At 44.1% G+C, this 21,652-nt stretch overlaps 1 long non-coding RNA gene across 2 annotated transcripts in view; it reads right to left on the bottom strand.

Moving 5' to 3' along the window:
* Window positions 1-21,652, bottom strand: part of LOC146861781 (uncharacterized) — an 819,473-nt gene that overhangs the window by 50,047 nt on the left and 747,774 nt on the right. For both annotated transcript variants that reach the window (XR_014978049.1, XR_014978048.1), the window contains one exon: window positions 9,707-9,860. This is a non-coding gene — a long non-coding RNA (uncharacterized LOC146861781). The remainder of the gene's footprint in view (window positions 1-9,706; window positions 9,861-21,652) is intronic.

The following is a 21,652-nucleotide window of genomic DNA, read 5'->3' as shown; positions in this document are numbered from 1 at the left end:
GGATAACATTGGGATCACCTAATTACATTTTATAAGTGTAATTTTCAAATGTGAAGATATGAATGATTCAAGTTTCGTGTCTCTGGAATACTAATTTAAAACCCTAACTTATAGTGAAGTTGGATTTTAAATTACAATTCTGGAAATGTCTTTTAGAAACTTGGCATTTCCTAGGCCCGGGCAGAGTTTTCGTGCTCAGTGGCAAAAAAACTGCAGCGCTATGCGGAGTTTCTCGCAGTGTCCGTTTGCACAATATACCTAGCATGAAGTGCGTTCTCACACCAGAAATCATGCACAAATTACACCACACGGTTCCGTAGGTGCGGCCATCTTAGTTTTTGCTCGGTTATGGAGCTAGTGCCTACTTTTGAATCTTTCCTTGATCTGTACACTCCTACCCCTTTCTAATTTATCTACCCCTCATTTTAATTTATTATCATTCCGTGTTCCATTGTGTTTGTTTGTTGTATGTTTTTTGTAATTTTTTGGTGCTTTTGTGTGACTTTTGTCCCTCCCTCCCTTCCTTCTTTCCTTCCTTCCTTCCTTTCTTCTGTCCTTTCCTTCCTTCCTTCCTCTCTTCCTTCCTTCCTTCTTTTCTTTCTATACTCTTCTCTTCCTCCCACCTAGAGCCATAGCAGAGCAGGGGAGCGGCAGTGCCAATCCACCCTGAACTAGCACCACCAGCCCCCTACCTTGCGGTCGGCCACGCCGCGAAGGGTGCAGCCCTGCACCATTTTCTTAGAGGTGGAGGTGGCTGTGCTAGTTTTTTAAATGCAGCCCCACCTCCCCTCCTCCCTGGCAGCAGACGGCAGGCCTGGCAATGGGTATGGCCTCCTGCAGCCTAGGCAGTACTGGGTGAGGGTGTGCTGGGCTGCGCTCCACTGCTCTGGGGTCCAGTACACCCACAACCGCTTACGCAACGGTGGGTCGACATCCTTGATAGGAACAGCACCTCCTGGGTGTGGAGGTTGCAGGGCTCGGTGAGCAATAATTATTTATTTGTTGTGTTCTATCTATGCTAATATTTTTTCACAAATAGCAAGCATGCTGCTTACACTCAGGTGAGTTAAGTTTAAGTTACAAATATTATGTGATCATCATCTAGATTAGACAGGTGCTCTGCAGCGCTACCTGATCCTACTCGTTGGTGCTCGCGTATGCTGTTCATTTAAGAAGTCATGCAGAGACTCCTCTGGCATGTCACTAAGATAGTGGTAGGTATTAGTATTAGTGAGTTAGCACATTCTCTCACTTCTCTGTGCCTTTATTTTTTTTAGCTCGTACCGTCTCAACCCCAAGCAATTTAGCAGTGATGCATAGGATGCATGCATCTAAGCACTGAATTTTTTTTTTTACTGAGTTCTCACATCAAAGGGGGTTGAGACTGTGGGATTGAGAATGAGATGAGAAGCAAAGATAATTTGTTGCAATATATTATTAGTTCCAAAATGTATTTAATACATTTGGAATAGGGTTATGTTTATGAAATTAGGAATAGATCCATAATACGAGTAGGACTATAGGAAATCTGACTTAAAAAAGTTCTTTATTACTGTGTTTGTCTTTCCCTGTCAAACTATTTTTGTTAAAATTATTATTATTAACTCTACCACTAATCTTATTATATTTATTTCTGACATTAGCATCCAGGGGCAAGAAGAGGGATGGGCCTGGCAGTGCCCTTGCCTCCACAAGTGCCTCGGCAGCTGTATCTGCTGGCACCAGTAAGTCCTCTAGTTGTTAATATTATTATTTCCCTAACTTTTACCACTCCACATTTAGAATTATTTTTCATTTTTGCTGTGCCTGTTCAGGTACTACTACTCTACTGTGAATATTGCATGCTCAAATAAGGTATGGTGTGCTATTATGAACCCCAATGTACCCCAATATAGGCCTAGGAAGTTACACAACCTTTTATCTATATCTGTCCGACCATTGTTCTGCATAACAGGTCTGACACTGACCTTTTACCTAGTTAGATGCTACATGACTATTGTGTGGTTTTCTCTGAAAACTAGCCTCATATTATGCATGCGGATTCTCAGTACACAGCAGGATTACCTTTTTCTGCATAATAACTCTGTATCAGGGTCACCTCTATCTTCATCCTTGCCCGACATGCCCACAGTACCCTTTTAGGTAGAACCCCTAAAGGTACATTTCGGGTATACAAGCACTACATTTTCGCTGGGAAACCATCGGAGAAAGACTTCCATGCTGACATGCTGATGCAAGATGCTAAGGTCCCTGCACGCAGACACTCCAGCACACCGTGGTCTGACATCCCTTGTGGGTTGTCCATCTTGAGACCAAGACAGGGTTCTTTGCTCTACCACATCAGGTAATAGGGTTGGCTCTCTCTTAAGGGGATTCTTGGCTATACACCTACATACATGCTAGGTACATTTAGGTACATCTAATTAGGGTTTTCATCATAGGAGTAGCCATTAATACTGTTATGTATCTATATGCCTGCATACATTCATTGTTTTAGCAAAACAGTAGAATTCTACCTTTTCTTTGCCCTACTGGTGCTCATAACCTTATATATCTGTTAATGTATAATAGCTGTTGCAGCACACAGATTTTATACTAGAATGATGCTGGTTCAATAAATGTTTATTGAAAAGTCACCACTGTTTATTCTGTGTATCTCTCTGAGACAAAGTAAGCACAAGTGACTGTGCAAAAAGTACTATACTGTTTCCATGATTCTTGAGGGGTCAAGTTTGTCATGTTCCATAGTTGCCAGAAACTATTCGCTCCTTGGTAGGAGGCACTCATAGTGGCACTGTAAGCTAGCTGGTCTAATGACTAACATATTCTTTGGGCGTTTCTGGAATCAGTCTGGACACCAATCCCTTAGTTTATGTTGTCTAAACAACCAGATCCGATATAGATTTGTAGGAACTACACGACATGGTGCAGCCAACGTTGGTTTGGTGCTTATTTAATGGTCAAATCTGAGTAGTTCAGTTGTGCTTTTTCAGACACCTCTACCCACATTTACCCAGAGACGTCTGGAGTTGGAAGGGAAAAATCTGCCACAACTGAGTAGGCATATCTTATGTATTGGCTGTAGGTGTATTCAAGCTTGAAGTATTATAGTTCCCTACATTGTGCATAAAACCTTATCTCTCTTTCCTTGATACTCTTTCAACAATGTCTGTCGAAGAAAACGCTGTGCCGGCATCACATGCAAATGGAGTAGGGGAAGGAAGGCAGGAAGATGCTATAACCCTTTCAGAAAATGTCAGAAATGCACTTACTTTAACATTTGCAGAATTTGGAGTCTTAGCATTAAGTGAGACTGTACCATTAGTGATTGAGGCAAACGAGTCATTAAGGACTAAGGGTTAAATTCCCACCTGCAGATGCACGCACAAATACATTTCATTCATACACCTTGGATAAAACGCCGGAAGAATATTGTCCATACGAGGACAATGAAGTTCCGCTCAGTTACCAGGAACATATAAACTGGTTTAAAGGAGCCCTCCTACACACCACAGATTAAGTGAAACTCGGTCCGCTCAGCAGAGACGGAGCAACTTGGCTGGTCCTAGCGGCTTACACACTGCATCCAGACATTGACACATTGCCAATCGCAGACCTATGTACACTTTGCAAAGAGATAATAAAACTTTACAGAAATCAGACACAGTTTGTTATGGGAACACGGACACTTCAACCAACTAAAATTACCCCAGCAGGTCATCTACAAGGAACTGCAACCTTAAATTACCCCACAAACACTGAATACAGTTATGGGAAGAATGCCCACTAAACATGAGCAAATGCCATTCCTCATAGCACAGAAAATAGAACGGTTAGAGGCAGTGTTTCCACAAACAGGCTCACAAGAAAAACACAGAATTCTGACAATCTACTTGCCAATGGGGAAAGCTCCCCTGATAGAGAACTGTACAACTTGGGATACAGTTTTAGGTGCCATCTATACCAGAACTCATGGTATCCCTTCAATAGCAGTGATACCAGAAATATTAAGACAAATACAGAATGAGTATGGAGCAGAACCTGCTCTGAACTTGGGTATGAAATTATTACGCACATTTTCCCAGGTATCTACAATTATGTTAGCAAACATAAAAGGGGAGGCAGCAGTGGTGGCTATAAGCTAACTCTTGAGGGAATGCACTGCTGCACAACAGGAGCAAGAATTACTAAAAACTATTGAAGATACATTAGGTATAGATAATTTGGGAGCCAGAGCTATGAAACCACAAGTAATGGGTAGTCCTGAAAAGGATAACACCAAGCAAGCTCCTGATTCTTCAAAGAAGAAATGGGATAATAAAAAACAAAAAAATAGAGAGGATAGATCACAATCAAGGGGTGGATCTCCTCAGCAGGAGCCCTCCGAAAGGAGATATAAGCTTAGAAATCGTAATAGCATTAAAAACCTGACCGGTATCAGGATACTGATATACGTTCCTCTCGTTCCTTTCAGGGTTCAACAAAAAACTCTGAGAGGGAAGGACAGTCAGAACACAGATCTGAAGAAAAACAAAGTCAAGAGGCACACATTGCAGTTCAGACTTTAATATTTAAAAAAAAGATAAACCAAAATCAAAATCTCAATTTAAGAAGAAAACGGTAGCTGGCCTTAAAATAAGAAATGTCCAGGCTACTGAAGACTCAGATTCTGAAAGGGGAATGGGCTCTGACGATGCTAGACAGCGCAGCAGATGTAACAATAGCTAGCCAGAACCTGATGGAATTTCTTGTGTCAGCAGTGTTGAAAGAACATATCACGGTGGAAACACCTGATACTAAGGTAAGTGTCCCACACCAGTTATACAAAATAATACTTCATATGGAAGGGGACATACCTAGGAAGGAGAAAGGTATCTTTTGGGAGAACCTGTCCTTTGTATATAACATTCTTATAGCAGAAAAAGATTGGCCACCTGAGTTTGTTCGGGATTGCCCAAAAGGAGAATCGTAATTTTTCCAGCCTTCTCTGACCTCGTTCCAGAATCACTGAAAGAGTCATACGCGCATGAGTGGGTGGTAGCACTAGCTCCTGCATTATACCGCAATGATGCAGGGTGGGATGCTGAGTCACGTTACCATATAACCCCAGTAAAAACTACTCCAACTCCACAGAGACAGTACCCAATAAAACATGATGCGAAAAAACAAGTCAGGGAGATCTTAGATCAACTTGAATATCAAGGTTTAATAGAAAATTGCTCTGCTTCCATGAATAATTCTTTATTTCCCATGATGAAACCCGATAATTCATATCATCTGGTTTTGGACTACATGTATTTGAACACATGCACAAAGAAATTTGCCATACAAAATGCACACAGTGCCGCATTATTGAATAACATTGTGTGGAAGAAATACAAAACAACACTAGATATCTAAAATGGATTCTTCTGCCGGAATATAGGAACTGAAAGCAGATATTTGACTGCATCAACTCTGTTGACTGCCCCAAGGTTGTAAAATAGCCCCAGACTGTTCTCAGCAAGAGTAGCAGAAATGTTTAAAACTTTTGATGAGAAGGCATTATCCTATGTATATGATATTTATCTGATGGACGGTGAATAACTATTGGGTCATTTGAACAGAGTGAACAACATCATTTTGAGGTTCGCCTCTGAGGGCTACAAATTTAACTTTAAATCAAAAAATGCTCACCTCAATGTCCTATTTTTGAGATATGAGCTCTCAAGTGAAGGGAAAAGCCTTGCAGCTTACATTTTAGAAAAATGTGCGCTGCTCCAACCTCCAAAGAATCTGAAAAATGTCAAATCCATTTTAGGATTTCATAAGTTTTGGCAGAACATACATTTTAGATTACGCAGAAAGAGTAAAACCTTTATATGATTTAATCAGAATTGATTTCTCAGTTTGACATTGGACACAGGAACATACAGAAATACTACATTCACTACAAGCTGACATGATAGCTTCTAAACACTTACACATGTGTAAAGACGAATTTGGTGATCCATGTAGTTGCAGGTCAGTCAGGATACACGTACCTCACCTTCAATGAAGGCGAAACAGTACCCATTGCATACAAATTTCATTTGTACACGAACGATGAAATGCGTTTTACATCAAGTGAAATTTGTTTAACAGCAGTACAGAGTAAGAGCACTAGCTCAGGGAAACAAATAATTGTCATAACTCCAGTACCAACCTTAGAGAAAGTTACAAAAGTAAGCGTTCTGAAGGCAAAAGCACTGCATCCAAGATGGATACAGTGGGCTAATTCTCTCACTGCAAAAGATGTAGACTACAAATTTTACTCTATATTGAAAACATAACCATTTCTGCAGTACAAACAGGAATATCCTCTCCCAAATGACATAATGCCTCTAGATCAGTATGAATATATTATTTACACTGACGGTTTTGCTCAGCCTGCCATAGGAAGTAAACAACAATACAGCGCAGCTTGTGCGATTGTAAAAGGACGTATGTGGGACAGTAAGATCCGTCCTAGCAATATGCAGACACAGTCCCTAAGGGATTGCGCGGCTCAACTGGCAGAACTAAAAACCCTAGTACTGGCACTAAGAAATATGGATCGAGAATTCCACACACTCATTATGTGCGATTTGTTTTACTGTGTCCAGTCATACAATGAATATCTTCACTATTGGGCCCAGAATGGGTTTAGAGATTCAAATGGTTGCACAAAAAAAGCACAAGTTGCTTTGGGAACAAGTGGCAGAGCTGAGAAAAGGCTTGCCACGGGCTCACGTGATTCATACTCTGAGTTATCAACGTGTTGGTGTGCACTTTGGAGGGAATTCATTGGCTGATGAAGCCGCCTAGGCGACATTGCTGCAATCACTCATACTTGCAGGAGAATAGACGGAGATATAATAGTAGCTGTCATGTCTTCACACAAAAACAGCTCAGCCTTGCCAAAAGGTTTTCAACTCAAGTACTCCTACAAGTTAGATGCACAAAATATATTGTATGCTCAAATTCCAGAAGTGGGGGATAGAGTAATACCAAACATGGATCGCAGGTTAGGTTTAATACTAGCTGCACACCAGGGTTTGGGTTCAGTGCACCGAAGTATTACTTGCGACTTTTTCATTGCTGAAACACCAGTATTGGTGGCCGGATCTTACCAAACTGACAGACGGCTTTGTCCTTAAGTGCAACAACTGCCAGCAGATGAAGGATTCAACCATAGCATGTCAACCACAGACACCTTTACTGATATTAGAGAGACCACTTACATATGTCTATTTGGCCCACTGCTGTCCCTTACAATCTGATGGGGCTTACAAGTACATTTTGGTGGCAGTGGTTTCATGCTCTAGATTCCTATATGTTTGGCCCCAGTGCTCAGCTAATGCCCGAACTTTTATAAAGGATTTGCGAGCCTTCATAGGGACACACGCAATTGGCACATTATATTCTGACTGTGGCCCTGCGTTTAGCTCTCAGGCTTACAAAGAAGTGATAGAAAGTTTGGGTGTAGCATTGCGGTACTCCTCTCTGTATCATTCTGAGGGAGATTCGATTGTGGAAAGGAAAAACTGAGACTTGAAGCAATCCTTAACAGCAAGGGTATTAGGCTCGGGTGGCAGTTGGGTCAATCACCTATATGGGGTCCGGAGGGCATTTAATAACATGCCAAGAAGCTCCCTGGGAGGCCTTACTCCTTACAAGGTCCTGTTTGGAACAAGAATGTGGGTACCCGACCTCAATTGTGGCAGCACAGTGGCGGATGAAAAATCATTTGACATCAATGATCGTTTGGCCGTTTCACAGCAACTCAATGAACTCCGGACATTACAAAGCAACGTCCAAGTAAAACGCACCACCACTGTGGAAGTGAAAGGTGTTCCGGCAAGACCTGCCTGGGTCCCAAAGATCAGGGATCTGATCATAGAAAAGATTTTAGACAAAAAAGATTTGGCCCATCTTATAGAACACCTGTGCCTGTCCTGGCAGTCGAAGGAACAAGAACAGTATTTCTTCTGCCTCTTGCCGGCAAGAAAGAAAAGAGATTAGTCTCCATTGATCTGATCAAACCAAACCCTGTGGCCGATACTAAATAGCAGGCCGCATGGGCTCCTGGGTAGCCACCAATCTCCTCTTGCTATCATACAGGAAGTTCAGACAGAAAGGCTAATAACATTCAAAGATTCTACTTCACGAAGTAACAGAGTTACCAACAATGTAATGGAACTTGTGCTTGTTGAAATTGCACAACACCAAATTCAAATGAAACACACATGTCAATTAGAGCAAATACCGATATCTATGTGAATATGCCTAAAAAATGAGTCAACTGCCAGTTCAAATAAACCTGCTGAGCTACCAAAGAGAGATCAAACAGCATTTGGCTACTTCACCGATTTTGACACTTCTCTCTGGATCCAAGTGACCCTGAGTCACCGCCAGCTACTGTTACCCTAAAAGAAATTGTTTATAATATTTACCTTTGGCTGAAATAGACTTACTCTGTTTCTCCCTGGCAACAGCTCTGGATTACAATTGGTGTACTGTCCCTAGTCCTCTGGATAGGTGACTGTCTTTTTTTTGTTTCTGAATGAACATTATCTCCCAGAATGCTCTGCAGTACCACATGTGAACATGGTCCTGAATCCACATACATCATCTCATCGTGAGTGAGGAGACCTGTCCTTTGTGAACATAACAGCGGTTCCGATTCCTAAAGGAATAGTTTGGGATAGGGTTTCATATGATGAATTTGGTCCCACTGAACCTTTGAAAATACCACATGTATTTAAAATTTCTTTGAATGATATCATCACCTCCAGTACATTCTCTGACGATCCGGACTTTTAAACTGTGAATAGCATGTTGACTGACTTAGAACTAAGCGCTGTTTTTTCTAAAAAATTATTGTATGATGCTACATCGGATTTTGACACCATGTATTGCTATCAACATTATGCTCAACAATTTTTGCACAAAGCAAGTGTCCTACGTAACGTGTTTACTTACCATCAATGGGAACATTGCCCAACACCACTGAGAGATAGTTAACAAGTGTTTGCACAAAAGTGTGCCTATTTTTCTGGGTTTAACACTTCAGACCCAACCTCACATCATTACAAGGTTGCACCTACACCTGCAAGGAAAAATATGCTTACTAACATGAAACATCCCCCCTCAATTTCTGATCGCAACTTACAATGCATTATGATGAGGCTGGACCGCATGGAATCCAGGCAAATCAAGATGGAGGGCACCATAAAAAGCTCCTGGCCAGCCATTAGTGACCTCTTCTGCCACTTTATTAACATTTGTTTTGGTGGTGTGACTTGTTGTGGGTCGGATAGGAGTTGGGACCAGGACAGTTTGGACTTTAGTTTAACTTTTTGGGGACATTTTTGGACATTGGTTGGGAACAAGGAGAATTGTTTGGGGGAGATGTCTGGGCCAGTTTTGGGTTGAAGAGTTGGGTTTATATAATTTTGTTGTTGTAGATAGGGTAATAAATATTGTTATTTATGCTTCAAATCTTTTTTTGGGTGTTTTAATTTGCACTGCTCTCTTTTAGCTCAGAAGCAGTCTGTATTTAAAATCTGCTGATAGCGTATGCCAATTAATTATGTGCTACTCTTGTCCTACTACTACTCTCCTAGTCACTGCAGTCTACAACTATATCAACCATTAAAAAGATGCCTATATTGCCTACAACAACAACGCTCCATAGTTCTCTTACCTGAATAGATGAAGCGAGGGCTGCATGGTTTCTTAAGGTACCATGCTGGTGGTAAAGGCTAGTGCACTAACAGTGAAGGAGAAGCGAGGTCCCACTCCCACCTAGGTGAACTCCAACAGTAGGAATAATCGGAAGGATTATTCATTGCAGGCAACTAAATTTAAATAAAAACAGAGTTAGTGGGTTATATATATTATTATATCATAGCTTTACAAACAATTGAGGCCAGACTACTGGGCAACAAAGAATACCTGATAGTGAAAATATAACATGCAGTACTACATTTTTCAGAGCAATGGCGAGCTGGTATTTTAGATAAAACTAAAGTAGTGAATATTCAAATCATGAAAGGGATAAGGTGACGCATTAATGCAACACAATGTTTGAATGTCAGTCAGTCAGTCAACAGCTTTATTTCGATTATTACATCATAAAAGCGACAGATAAAAAAAGCACAATCGTTTAAAATTTTGTATCTAAAAACAAGAAAAACAAATACAGGTTTTTATGCAAAAAAGGAAAAGCGAGTTATCAAACAAATAAACAATTAAAAGTCATCAATTAAACAGTGATTAACAGCCGTTTTGCCCTGATTGACCAAGCCCATGACAGAAATTTCGAGAAGCTAAAAACATACAAGGGCCGGGTATCTGATATTAAAATTCGAAGTACCACAGATGAATGCCTAGTGCCCAAGGCCCTACAAACGGGCTTAAGCCACGTTTGCCTTGGGCTAACATAGGTCGGGCACGCAAAAAGAAAATGTTCAATTGTCTCTTTGGGAGTGCTACAGGAGGGACAAGATGCAACTGTCTGGTAGGGCGGTTTCCAGCAAGATGTTAGGGCACGCACAGGGAGGTACCCCACTCTAAATCTAAAATAAAGGGCCCGATCATATGGCTTCCAGACCAAATCCAGGTAGAGCTCCAAACAGGGTGAGTCCTTATGCACTAAAAATTCTTCTGTGAGCCTACCATGAGAAGGATCCGTGGAAATTCTGCTTCTAACCCAATTCCAATATAAGGTTTTCAAGGCTGCTTTCGGAGGGGAAGACCTGTTTTCCCAAGCTTCACTAAGGCCTAGTTTGCCAAGCATAGACTTGACATCAGTAAGCCATCTGATCCTACACCAGCCTACCATCGACATCACCTCTGCTAGGCCTTTAGCATACTTGGCGAGTTCGGGGACGCGCCATAGCCTAGCCCATAAAAGCAGTGGACGCAGTTTTGCTACGTCACTAATTTGCTGGCAACCAAGGTCCAAAAAGAGGGGTAGCGTGGGTGTACTCTGCGGGAGAGACATAATACATTTTAAAAACTTATTCTCAGACCTAGTTAGGACGCTGATGTTAGAGGTACCCCAAAGTTCAGCACCATACAAAGCGGAACTAACTCCCTTTGCCCTGTAGATATCCAGAACAGGGGCAATGGGCTTGGTTGAAGAAGATCTCTGCTCTCTAACAAGTGCCCCTATAACCCTTTTATGATTAAGAGACATTTTTAATAAATGAGGGGTCCACTGCATGGAATCTGTAATACAGATCCCTAGATAGTCAAAAACAGTGACCCTTTCCAGAGGGGTTTCACTAAGAACAGGGGGTCGGCCTAATTTTTTTGGGGGGTTTAATAGCAGCTACTTAGTTTTATTTGTATTTATTACTAGGCCCCGTTGGTCACAGAAGGTCAGAAAGTTGTTTAAAAGTTTCTGTAGACCCGCCGAGCTTTTTGAGATTAGAAGCGTATCATCGGCAAAGAGGAGGGTGGGAATTCTCTCCCCTGCCAATGATGGTGCGTCCGAAGGTTGTTTGTGTAGATGGTCCACAACCCCATTCACATAAAGTGAAAAAAGGGTTGGAGCCAGGACACAGCCCTGACGCACCCCTTTTGCCACTGGGATCCTGCTAGTTTTCTGGCCATCGGTACCCCAACGTACCTGCGCATAATTGCCATCATGCAGGCGCACTAAGATGGAGAGGATGTTTAGTGGAATCCCCATTTCAGCTAACACGCCCCATAACTGTTCTCTGGGCACAAGGTCGAAGGCAGTCTTCAGGTCGATGAATGCCAAATAAAGACTGCCTCCGCCTATCACTTCCACCTTCCAATATAGTAGTAAGAGCCTGAAGGCCTGCTCTATCGTGCCCGTTCCAGCCCTGAAACCAGCCAGATAGTCCGACAGAATCTCTTCGTCCTTAATCCATTGGAGGATTCTTTCTAGGAGCACCTTTCCCACAACCTTCTGGGTTGAATCCAATAGACTTATTGGTCGGTAGTTGGCAGGGTCGTCCCTCCGGCCTTTCTTAAAGATAGGGACAACCTCTGCCCCCTTCCAAGAGTCGGGAATGGCTGCTCCTTTGTCGATTGCACTAATCAGAAGGTGAATAAGCTTCCCCCACCTCTGCAGGTTTGAACGCAGCAGATCCCCCGGAACTCCGTCGGGTCCCGCTGCTTTCTGTGGCACAATATACCTAATTGCGTGTTCTACTTCTTTAATTGTAAATGGGGAAACCATTTCATTTCTCGTGGGTACTAGGGGTCCGTAGGATGCGGGGGGGGCAAATGCCTCTTGAAGATTCGAATACAAGTTAGTGAAATGTTCGAACCAGGCCTGACCAGTTATGTTGCACGTTATAAAGTTACTATCAGGTCTGTTCCTTTCCCTAATAGTATTCCAAAAACGGGCTGCATCCCGCCCAGTGCTTGCTTCTCTTAGAGTTTGCCAGTATTCATCTTCCCATTCCTTTTGTGCAATCCCAATCACTCGTTTGTATTCTGCTCTAGCCTGCAGCACAAGGGGCTGCGATTTTGTCCTAACAGCTTGAATGAGGCACGCCTTCAATTCTCTGCATTTTGACGTATACCACCCCTGCTTATCTTTTGACCTGGGGTGGCCATCCGGCCTACCTACACGTACTTGCGCCTTGAAAAAATTACCAATCGAATTGATGGTCTCCTGGAACATCAGCGTAATCCTGGGTATAGCAGAATGATCTAAGGAGATTGTTGCCATCTCACTTAGTGTAGCTTCCAAAAATTGATCTATGGCCTGTAATTTTGGTGCGTCAGAGGCTACTTTCTGCCATTTGAGACGCCTACCGCAATTAGACAGAGTGACATCCGATGTTGACCTTTTGGCTGGTGATAAGGTTGGGGTACTATGATTTAACCATAGGTGCCTTAGGGAAAGCGAAAGGAAATTATGATCGCTATCTATGGTAGGTACTACAGCCATATCCACAACAGACTGCCAAAGGTCAAAATCAAGCAAGATGTAGTCGATCCGGGAAGAATAGTTAGCCCTGTTGTATGTATGACTTCCCAATGGGTCAGAGGTGGTTCTTCCATTAACGGCTCGCAGGCCGTGCTCCAGGGTCATAGAATTTAACTGGATCGCCCTTTCTGTCCATCTCTTTATCGGCTCAACAGATAATGCTGGGATACCCCTCCTCACATCATCCTCTACCACACCCAGAATATCTTCTGCGGCAAGTGGTTCGAACGTGCAATTCAAGTCTCCTGCAATCATAACTTGGGCATCCTCACCACACTCATCTAAGACTTTCTCCAGTAATACTATAGTGGGGGAAAAAGAGCTACCTCTAGTACCTCTGGCATACACATTCAGAATCTCTAGGTGCCCCCTAAATCCTGGGCCTTTCAATGAGATTCTGAGGATGTCCATTGAGCCACTATACTTCTGAGTAATACTACACCCCAAAGAGATATCCACCCAGATGAGGAGTCCCCCCGAAGGCCGGCCCCTCCCAGATGGTGACTGAAGGGCAGGCAGATAATATGTGGAATATCCAACTTTGTATACAGGTTCAAGGCTCCAGTTTCCTGGAAGATGCAGACACAGTGCTGTTCTACCTGTGAGTGCCATTCGGGGAGGTCCAGATTCCTACATTTAGAACGCACGAACCAGCCAGAGGTGGACACACTAATCGAGAGCCTAGCAGCGCTGGACTTTAACCAAGTAGTAGCCAGCCCCACGCATAGTGGGGGACATACATTAGATGGCATATTCATTAATAATATAGCTCTGACGGAGGTCAATATCATGGCACTTCCCTGGTCCGACCACAAGGCAGTGAATTTCACTGTCATGACTGGGATATCAGTTATAGCAAAAATGGGGGGACCCCCTCTAGAAGGTACTATAGGCTAGGGAAAAGAGGGGAAAAAACCACAAGCAACTAAACATATTCCCTCATAGCCTTAACATTTTTAGAAAAGGGTAGTTAATACCAGTATAACTTCTTATATTCATTGACAATAGTGACAAGAAACATAAATTCTTTCATTAATTTATTAATTTCATTTTTTTCAAAAAGTTCTTATCCAAAGCATTTATAATTGTATCTTTCATGTATACCTCATTTTTTGGAGTTATTTTTTTATAAAAAATAATCTTTTTAGATTTTTAGTCAAAATATAAATTCCTAATTCATACACTCTTCACAAAGAAAGCATAGTTGTTGACAAAACATCATATTTACATATCAACAATTACAAACAAACTAATAGAATGTCCCTATACATGACTCAAATCAATACATGCATATCACATACATACAAAACAATCATACTCTCACAAAAATGTATGTAAAAAACATCTGTACATAGGACACGGTGGTATATGACAGTTAACACTTTTCCGACCAAACAGGTGTCATTTAACAGAGCAAGATAGCTCAGTGAACGGTCGATGCGCGTTTCGGTGGTATGAAAAGATGATTAGACCACCTTCATCAGGACCTATACAGAGTTCAAATCCATCCGCAACGTAGCAATCAAGGGACCTAAAAAATATATATAAAACAAAATTTGCTTGTCACCAACGAGAATACTAAATTTATACAAAAACATACTAAAAATGGGCCAAACATGTATATACAGTGTATCTATCGATCAGAGGACCCACCAATACCAAAGTGCCCACTGTCACCAAACCATTATTCCCAACAAAGGTGAATACATTAAGTTATCTTAGTACAACACGGACTTCTTATTTCTTACTCACAAAATCAAATGATAGAAAGTGCTTTCCCAACTCTGTTCGCCAGATATTATAAAATTGTCTCCATCACAACGTAAGATCGACGGGGTCTCTTTCAAGGCATCTATCTAGATGGTAAAATACTTTGATGTAAAATTACTGTTTTAAAGATGGGATTTATATGCATCATTTATAAATCACCCAGTTTCCTGTCTATCCTTACCCGAAGAGGATCCCCAAGGTGCGTGGAATACCGACTCAGTTTCCGGTTTTTAAACGCTTCAAGATTTTCAGTTTACGGGTAAATTTATTCCAAACGAGTATGCCTGATGAAGGTGGTCTAATCATCTTTTCATACCACCGAAACGCGCGTCGACCGTTCACTGAGCTATCTTGCTCTGTTAAATGACACCTGTTTGGTCAGAAAAGTGTTAACTGTCATATACCACTGTGTCCTATGTACAGATGTTTTTTACATACATTTTTGTGAGAGTATGATTGTTTTGTATGTATGTGATATGCATGTATTGATTTGAGTCATGTATAGGGACATTCTATTAGTTTGTTTGTAATTGTTGATATGTAAATATGATGTTTTGTCAACAACTATGCTTTCTTTGTAAAGAGTGTATGAATTAGGAATTTATATTTTGACTAAAAATCTAAAAAGATTATTTGTTATAAAAAAATAACTCCAAAAAATGAGGTATACATGAAAGATAAAATTATAAATGCTTTGGATAAGAACTTTTTGAAAAAAATGAAATTAATAAATTAATGAAAGAATTTATGTTTCTTGTCACTATTGTCAATGAATATAAGAAGTTATACTGGTATTAACTACCCTTTTCTAAAAATGTTAAGGCTATGAGGGAATATGTTTAGTTGCTTGGGATATCAGTTATTCCTTCAGGCCATAGAGAAGTGAAACGCCTGATTCGACCATGGTCTCAGGTTACTGCGGAGGAACTACTCCCCATACTGGCCGCGTCACGCCCTGTCTACACCAATGATACCTCTGTGGCGTCTAAGCGCTTTAACGATTGGCTGGAAGCTGCGATAGACAGGGTAGTCCCTCAGAAGCTGCTTGGATCCAGGAGAACTAAACCAAGCTCACCTTGGTATAGCATTGAGCTCAAGACCTTGAAGGCAACTTGCAGAAGGGCGGAGCGGTCCTGGAGAAAGGATTATAGTGCGGAGGGAAAATCACAGTATAATGCTTCCCTCGCAGCCTATAAGCAGGCAATAGTGGCAGCCAAGAGCGCCTATTTCTCGGCCAAAATTATGGATGCTGGCAACTCGGCCAAGGAGCTGTTTAGGACCATAACAGTTCTGGCTAAACCGCCGCAGGAAAATAATTATCGTCCGGATCAAGAAACTTGCCAAAAGCTGGCAGCATATTTCCAAGAAAAAGTCCAGCTCATCTAAGATGAGTTTAGTAGTAGGCCTTCCAGCACGGGGGGGGAAAGAGCCGCGCCAGAAGCAGATTCCTGGAACAACACGGGTCTCAGGGAGTTTACCCCAATCACGGCGGACGAAACTAGGAGGTTGATTATTTCAACAAATTCCGGATCTCCCTTAGATTCCTGCCCTCCATCAATTTTTCACCTGGCCGTTGATGTAATAGCAGAAGAGCTGACCCAGGTAATTAATACAGCACTGCAATCTGGATGCTATCCCTCTTGCTGGAAGAGGGCTATAATTAAACCTTTATTAAAAAAAGTCACGTTAGACCCCCTGTTCTTAAAAAATTATCGACCAATTGCCGCCCTGCCTATGGGGGCCAAGATTCTGGAGAAAGAGTTGAACCGTGCCCTTACGACACACTTGGCGGCCCACAACTTACTGGACTCTTCTCAGCATGGCTTTCGTGCCCAGCACTCTACAGAGTCAGCACTCCTAATGGCAATTGAAAAGGTGCGGGCTATGGTAGACGGGGGAGGTCATGCAGTCTTGGTGATGTTAGATCTCTCGGCTGCCTTCGACACCGTCAATCATAAGGTGTTGCTTCGAAGGCTTCAGGAGTTTGGCGTACAAGGGAGGGCATTGGCCCTACTAGCCTCCTTTCTGGAGGGTAGAGACCATAGCCTGTCCTGGGATGGTCTACAGTCGGACCCTTTCCACCTACCATGCGGGGTGCCACAGGGCTCCTCCCTATCACCAACACTCTTTAACATCTATGTAGCCCCTCTAGCCAAGCTCATCAAGGCACATGGCTTTACTATAATCTCCTACGCTGATGACTCACAGCTTATAGTCTCTGCTGGGCAAGAATCAAATGACTCAGCCACTAAGTTTCATAGCAGTATGTCAGAAATTATGAAATGGATGCGAGAGAATTTCCTCAAAATCAACACAGAGAAAACCGAGATAATTGAATTTGGCCCGGGAAAGCCCGCATGGAATAGCTCCTGGTGGCCAGCCGAGGCAGGCGAATGTCCCATCCCTGTACGCAAGGTCAGAAATCTGGGAGTGGTGTTCGATGACCAGCTCAATTTCTCGGCACATGTTAGCAATCTCGCCTCTTCCTGCTCGTATCTAATTAGGATACTGCGGAAGATTTTCCCTTTCATCAACCCTGACCTCCGCAAGAATGTGGTGGTGGCCTTAGTGCTGTCCAAAATGGACTACTGCAATGCACTTCTCCTGGGACTGAATAAGTCCCTGCTGAAGAGACTGCAGGTTCTGCAGAATGCAGCAGCCAGACTTCTGCTGGATGTACCTAGAGACCAGTCTGTTGCTGAGGGAATTAAGGCATTGCACTGGCTCCCTGTCCAACAGCGGATAGAGTTCAAGGCGCTATGCCTAGTTCATAAGGCAGTGTTTGGGGGGGAGCTAAGGAAGTGGAGAAGCTCTTTACTCCTTACCGCCCGGGTCGGACACTCAGATCTTCTACCCAAAGTCTGCTTAAACTTAACCGTGTGAAAAAAGCTAGATGGGGAGGTAGAGCATTTTCGTGTCAGGCGGTTAGCCGATGGAATGATCTCCCAGGCTTTGTTAAACGTACTGACAGTCATCAAGTTTTTAGAAAATTGATAAAAACATGTCTTTTTGAGGTGACCCACTCTTAGTGGAGTAATCTCTTTCTATGGACCAGCGCCAAGACGCCTCGGCATTTGTTCGCGCTTTACAAGTGACTATCCTATCCTATCCTATCCTACAAATGCCCGCTATATTCCAACACATAACCCCATCATCGGTCCATTGCCATCGGACCCTCCCTGTATATGTGCAGTATTCTTTATACAAGAAGCACTAGTGTCGTCTGAATTCACAACCTCCGCTACCACTATTGGATTGCTTAGTGTGGATCGATTAGGAGAATGGATGGCCACTGGAGAGTACAATCCCTGGTCGGGTATCAGCGTCTTAGGGGTGTTACCACGGTCAGCCAATCCCTCCACTTCCATGGAGGCAGGTATAGAATACCCTAAGGACCCTGACTGTCAATCACAATCGCTCATACCCGAGAGGGCATTAAATCTATTTGACACATCCAAGGGGGTCAGTGGAGTCAGTGGGCCTGTTATACCTCTCCATCTAGGACCACAATGACTCTGTGGAATATTATGCCACCCAACAGATCTGTTAGGAGCCAAGGGGTACAATACATGGGGCACAGGCCAGTTGCTTCAGGGTGCGGGATGATGACTAGGTCTATCACAAGCTAAGATCCCAGGACTTACTGGGGGACCTACCAGGGGTCTTGGATAGAAATACGTTAGGTCGTAGGGAGTGATAAGATTACTTCCACTCCCCGGGAACCAGTTTAATATATGCCTAACAACTCCCTTCTCTCTGAAGTTGACAATAATAATATCCCCCTGTAGGTCCTTAACCCTGCGACCTAGCCACGGAAGGCGCCGAACATGCAAGATCTTGCCATCGATATTACAGGGGAGAGGTCTATTCAAGGCCAACCAATGCATAACTTTGTGCTTTAGCTGGAAGAAACCCTCTCTTGTACCTTCTGCTAGCGCGGGAACTCCAGTAAGGACTACCACATATGGTACTGATTCAGGGGGTAGCTCAACTGTACGCCCATTATACTCTGTGGTCACTGCTTGCGCATTACATACCCCTCTATTGCTATCAGGTTTTGGGTGGAGAATACTGTGCCCCCCCACAGCTACTCTATCGTCATTCTGTGCAGGCTGCTCAATAGTTTTAGGCGGAGCCTTCTGCTTAACACTAATGGTGGATTTAGTGGTTTTATTTGCCTCTTTGCTGCGAGTAGTACTAATAGCAGCAAGTGCTGCGGGAGCTGGAGAGGGCAGTACTGATTTCTCAAAAGTTTTTAACAACCCAGTATTAGCAGCAATGGTTTGCTCTAGGGTCCCTAACCTTTGTTCCAACCTGTCTAGTGTTTGTTTGATAGGGAACATGAGGGATTTGATTAGCTGTTCTATGCCACCTAGGAGAGCAAGAGATACTACCTCATTCCCCGTAGGTTGTGCCTGTAGGGATGTGGTTGCTGGCTTATCTAAGGACAATACAAGAGATTTAGACGGTTTACCAAAGTCTGAGTGACTAATTTTGGCTTTAGGTTGCTCACCCCCCCTCTTTCTCCTTTTACTAAGAGGGGGCCCCAGCACCTTAGAAGTCGCTTTTTTCCTAGCTCTATTCACATGTGCGGTCCCTACAACTATAGGACATGGCTCATGATGAATCTCCACCATTGTAGTTGGGCCTCTAACAGGGAGTACAGGAATAAGAGACAAAGGAGCAGTTATGTCAGGTACAGGAGATTTTTCGCGAAACAGTACGGGAGTGCTGTCTAATTGAGACGCATCAGGGCCTTCGGATAAGCTAAGGATACTCAGAGGAGGTGAAACAATCAATTGTAGAGGGTCTAAAGATGAGCGTCTACCCTTCATGGATTCAATAGAGCGACGACGCTCGATTCGTCGCTCAACCAGTGCTTGCTCCCTATCAGCTTCTAGTAAAGTCCTAGTAAAATAACCATCTAGGGTCCCTTGGTTCAGTCCCCCTGCTAACAGTGATATACCAACAGTGGGACTTGAAGCCATGATACTCCCTAACAGCTGTAATGACCACCAACAAACAATCCTGCTCGGGCGAAAGAGACACGGACCAGCCTCCCTCAGCCTCAGACGGCCCGCCCTTTGCCCGGGCTTCGCCCCGGGCGCTCCCGCGCAGCGGGAACAGAGACCAGCAATAAGGTAAGTGGTGAGGAATGGGCGGGGCAGGCAGGGAGAGCAACCCAGGTGTTGCGGGTCTCGACCTCACGCAGGGACTCCTGGTACTTTGAGTCCCTGCGGGTCAGCTCGCAGCCCTGGTGATCCCCACACGCACACCAACAACAGTAATGATGCCCCAGAGGTCCTCACAGCACGCAGAGTCACCGCAAGAGGGAAGAACGAAGCGGGACCCGCGCAGCGGGTCCGGCGAGGAGCAGTGTTGGAAGCAGGTAAAATCCCAGTTCTGGTGGTCCAAGACAGCAGCGAGGACAGTTCTCTGGTCCCAGGCGAAACAAACGGTCCCAATGGTGCTACACAGCTGCAGGAACTTATTTGCTGAGGAAGGGGTGGGGCAGGCAGGGAGAGCGACCCAGGTGTTGCGGGTCTCGACCTCACGCAGGGACTCCCGGTACTTTGAGTCCCTGCGGGTCAGCTCGCAGCCCTGGTGATCCCCACACGCACACCAACAACAGTAATGATGCCCCAGAGGTCCTCACAGCACGCAGAGTCACCGCAAGAGGGAAGAACGAAGCGGGACCCGCGCAGCAGGTCCGGCGAGGAGCAGCGTTGGAAGCAGGTAAAATCCCAGTTCTGGTGGTCCAAGACAGCAGCGAGGACAGTTCTCTGGTCCCAGGCGAAAAATGATGATTCTGACAAATGTTAAAATATGGAACACTTTTATGTGTGGGTGGGTACATGGGGCCAGTGTGGGCTATTGTTTCAGTAATAGAAGGAGAACTGAAGATCCTGCACTGAGTTGGTGTTGCTTTCACCACATCTGCCCACTAAGGGGCATATTCACAAGGAACTATCGCCGAGTTAACGGCACTTTAATGCAGCCAAAGTTGTGATACATTTATCGCCCCAATCACAAGCTGGTATTAACAGCCCACAGCACCAGTTTACCCGTGATTGAAGCAGCAAAAAACATCGCCAAGGATGAACCCCGCAACTTTCGCTAATGAGATGCCGAGTAAGCGTTGCCGTGCCAAAAGCCGCGACAACACAACTCCACAACATTCACAACAACCAGACAGAACTGCGATAAGAACACAAAACTGGTGAGAAGATACATTAGCAGCAGGAAAAGAACACCTGCTCTGACCTGGTGCTAAGTCGGACCACATCCTGCACCACAAAAGGGAGCACAGCCCACAGCCACAATGGAAGGGCAACAGATGCCATGGAGCCTGGTCATGCGGCCCGGACACCCAAGAGGGCCACAGCACCCACCGCCACCACCCCAGGACCCCAAACCCCACCCGGAACACCCCCCGGACCACCACATAGGCAGCACAGACAAAGACAGCTGACCATCTGGGAAACGCACCGGCCTCACAGACCCAACACCTGACAATGTTATTGCCCACTACAGGCCCAAAAGGACAACCATCGTACGCATCCTGACCAACAATGCCCAACAGGCCGACGGCACAAACACAGCGGACAACCAACATCCCACCTCACACAAAGCTGCTGGCTGTGCTGTACCTGTTGGCCCCTGGTACCCCCCAACCAACACCCGCCACAGTCAGAGGAGTCACACAGCCAGCAATATCCAAGTCCCTCACACCTGACCTGGACAACACTGTCACCCCAGTCCCTATACATCCAACACAATGTGCAGGATCCGCTGGACACCAAGCAAGTACCATATGCCATAGCTGGATTCACGCACGTGTCAGGGGTAACCCTGGGCGTAGTTTGCGTAGTAGTGCTACGCGTAGCTACGTGAAGCTACACGAAA

The sequence above is a fragment of the Triturus cristatus genome, chromosome 2_2, assembly GCF_964204655.1.
Source record: "Triturus cristatus chromosome 2_2, aTriCri1.1, whole genome shotgun sequence".
Lineage (NCBI taxonomy): Eukaryota > Metazoa > Chordata > Amphibia > Caudata > Salamandridae > Triturus > Triturus cristatus.
This window is presented reverse-complemented; position numbering and strand designations above follow the sequence as displayed.